Consider the following 4,188-nt stretch of genomic DNA (forward strand, 5'->3'; position numbering starts at 1 on the left):
CTTTTTTTTTTTTTTAAAATAAGTGTGGCCCAGGCAGTCATTCTGTTACTTTTATGAAGGGGCCTCTCCTGAGGGAACCCTGGGTAGATCTTTGCTCAAGATAGCACACATGCATGTCATGTGTGCCTCTGCGTGTGATTTGGCTCATGGAAGGAAGGATAATAAAAAGCCTCTGGGAGAGCAATGGGTAGACTCTGCCCACTCCAAGGACCTGGTCCTCAGTCTCCTCTCTAGATTACAAGAGAGCCTGGATCAAGTGCTTTGCCACACAAGTGACCTTCTCAAGGAAAAGTTCAGGTTTTAGAGAGAAAGGAAGTTCTGCAATATCAGTAGAGCTTGACTTGAATTAATAAGAGCACATTAATTCAACTAACACTTTACATTTTAATTTCAGGTCTGGCCTTAAGATGAACTCCAGGCAAGTGGGAGTTTCATGTCTTCTAGCTGCCTAGCAATGGCAAGTGCCAGGAGTAATGGCAGCTTAGGGAAGGGCAGTGTCCTCACCAACCAGGGTGCAGTCCTGCAGGATCTGAACATGGCCAGGCTGGTGACAGTGACAGGTGCCATCAGCAGTCCCAGGCAAGGTAAGATACTGAGTAAAGTCCAGGGGCCATCCAGGAGACAGGATGGGAGGCAAGTTACCTGCAGCATAAGTCTAAAGTTCATCCAGGAGGACCAGCAAGCAATCCAAGCCAGCAGGAGACTGGACCGAGCACAGGCATACCTCTGGCATAACTTAGGGAAGGGCAGGCTGCCCTGGTATGAGCTTAAATGTGGCTCCTGGACCAATGAGCAGAGGGTGAGGGTGTGGTGAGGACCCAGGTGATGCTGGTCAGGGCCTGTTGGTGGTCACCTAAAGCCCTGACACTGATACCTTCGAGTACTACATACAGTTCCCCTACATCAGGGTATTTGACTGTACTTGCTAAAAAGTATAAATATTCTTCAGCTGGTTGGTTGATTTTATTTTGTGAAATCAAATCTGACTTAGCACCAATTGAAATGAATGCAGAAATTCAGTTAGAGTCTGTCTGCTGAATTACAGATTTGCCTTCCTAAGGCAATTCCTAAGATGTATATGTGAATAGCCAGGGAAGATTCAAATTATTCAACTGTTGAGTGCCTTAAGATTGAGCAATCTGAGAATTTGACTTTAGGGACCTCAGAAACAGGCTCAACACTTGATGTTGCACTACACAAAGTGAGAGGATGAATGACAGTGATGTGAGTGTTGAACACTAACAAAGAAAAAGGCCAGATTACTATGATATTTTATGAGAGTTGTAATTTCATCACTTATGTTGTTCAGATGAAATCAGATTTAATCAGATCAATTGTTTTATTATAACATTGAGGATTAATTTATTCAGAATATATACAGGAAAATGGTTATCAAATACCAGAAGGCAGTCTTTTTTCCTCAGTTATGTCAATAGTGTCACTACGTGTTAGGACTTAATCATGACTTTTGTGATACTTGAGGTCTTTTTTAGAGACCCGGTCATTTGATTCAGAGCGAGTTTCATTTTAACACAGTAACTTAGCCTTTTAAAGACATGAGGACTGTGTTTCTGTGACTGAGGAAGGAGTCTCTAATGAGGGAAAGATGTGAGATTCTCAGCTCAAAAGCCATCAGTTGGTTGGCCAGATAGTGTGTACACATTGGTCAGCTAATCAACATGTGATGTGGTTGAAAACAAGCAGTGTATTAAAAATTTATTACTGAAAGATTGACAGACCCACAAACAGCATAGCTGTATAGACCTTATTCTCTAATTAAGTTAGGTTTAAGCAGAAGACATGCAAGAAAAAAACACCAACAAAACCAACCCAAATACAATGGTAAATGGCATGGTTTTGCAGACTGATCCAAGACTTTGTGAGGTTGTCAACATTGTGTTCAAAAGGGAGACCTCATGTAAGTCCTACAACTTCCCAGGATGGAGGAATGTCTAATTCTAGTCTAATAGGTATTTCTCTTTTGAAATGTCTTTATGGACCTTGTTCAGTTGCTAATAGCTATTTTCTTCCAAAACCTGAATTCCCATCCTCGTTTTTCTTTCTGACTCTCTTTATCTCTCTGGGGTTTTTTTCCCCATGTTATCCTCTCTCTCTCTGTTTCCGTTGAGGTTCTGTTCATACTAGAATTCAACAACCACGGGAAAAAGAGATTTATCAGAGAATCAAATCCAGGAGTGGTTCAATTCACCTTTTCAACTGAGTATTCCCAAATTAAGTGTTCAAGAGATGTCTAGGAATATAGAACAATCTCAGTTATTTTTGTATTTCTTATTGTTACTTTACTTTTGGAGATTTTCCCCTTATTATTCAGAACTCAGATAACAATTTTCTACTCAGAAGTATTACTATACCAATTTAGAACAAATAAAATTACTTATCACAGTTTTATGCTCAGTCTTACACAATCTTCCACTCATACTTGCTGAGTATAGGGCAGATCTGAACCGGAATTGGAGTAAGGGCGGATTCTTTCTTGAAACTTAATGAAATTTGGCTTCAAAGAGGGCTTAAATGTTATGAAGTGGCAAAATCTTTTTTTATCAATCAGTATACTCATTTATATCATGCAATTAATTTGTACTTGCCATGGTTCTTCGGTGATAATAATTAGCGCACCCTGTTGTTCCAATTATTTGGAATGATTTACATGAAACTTTAGAAATGAACTTCGAGTTATCTACCTCAGTGACTGAATTAACTATGTAATTGCTGGAGGATTGAAATAAAAAAACATTCTCTTTTGATGAGATGTTCAGAAACAGGACTTGAAGTGGGAGTGGGAGGCTCTTCACTGATGAGTGGATCACGTGCATCATCTTTTATGTCAGAAGAAAACCACATCACCTTGTTTTCCCATTCCAATTACAAAACACAGACCTCTTCTTCTAGTAAGAGCTAGTTGTTTGGACCTCATAAAATATGTTGCTGTCTCTCTCTCTCCACTATTGCTAATATCAATTTAAGTTACTACACAGATGCCTGCAACAGTTCTCTCTGCTGAGTGAGGAGTGTGTTTCAACCTAACAATGAGGTCATTCAGCTTTCAGAAAAACAAACACAGATCAAAGACCTTTGCAGGACATGTATAAGTAAAAGACAAATTATCTAGGTATTTCAGGAGCAGCTTTCAGAACTGTATCCATAACAGGATACTTCTGTTCTCTGAGTGCTGAACTATCATCTTTGTGAATATGAATCACTTCGGCAGTGAAGCTCTAGCTCTACCAAGTCTGGTAAAACCTGCCAACTTTCTCAGATGCTTGCAACCCAGGCTCTTCTGCAAATCTTTAACTGACTTACTGGCACTCATATTGGCTTCCAAGAGATTGTTTTGGCTGTACTTAAAGCCCCTTTCCAAAATACTTGGTGCCATGGAACTGCATCTTTGGCTTTCTATTTCTTGTAACTGTTTTCAAGCCTTCCCAGTGAAGTCATAAACATAAATATACATATGCTGTACTATGCAATAATTAGAACAGTAACAATTCTTGTAATCATTAAAAATAATTGTAATCATCTAAACTACAATTAATGTGAAAATCATACAGCCTCTCATTTAATTATCCTGACTCCACAATGTACTGGCCAGCAGAACTGGGCTGGTTTAATTTTCCAGCAAATTAAGAGTTCCTCTGACTGAATACAGCTTAGAGCAAAGGGGACTTGAGGAAGAAGCTAAACCTTCTGATTTAGCTATTCCGGTTGGAGACAACTGAAAGTGAATTGTACCACTGCACTGACTGCTACGTAATTGCTGAGAACAAGCATTCATATTAACAGTTGTGGGACACATTTCTACCAGCCAAGGTCCTAAGAAACAGAAAATTAATTATGAACTATCAATAGAGCTGTCTGGATCAGCATCAATCCTCACCCTCAGACCTACATGGAATGTTTTTCCTTAAGAGCATAATCTAATTATTAATAGGCAAAGAGCTGCATAAATTACCTTAAAAAGTAATCTGGTGGCAAATTATGCAATTAAACAAAATTTTCATGCCAAGATGGTGTAACTAGCCCTGATTAGGAGTAACAGCTCCAACTGACATCAGGGTTAGTGTAGACAACATGTTTTATCACACGAGTAGTAGGCGCTTAAGGAAGGCAGATGACAGCATAAGGTTCAAAACTGAAAGGGGAACAGAAGTTTAAGGGGTGCATACTTGC

The sequence above is a fragment of the Haliaeetus albicilla genome, chromosome 8, assembly GCF_947461875.1.
Source record: "Haliaeetus albicilla chromosome 8, bHalAlb1.1, whole genome shotgun sequence".
Taxonomy (NCBI): Eukaryota; Metazoa; Chordata; class Aves; order Accipitriformes; family Accipitridae; genus Haliaeetus; species Haliaeetus albicilla.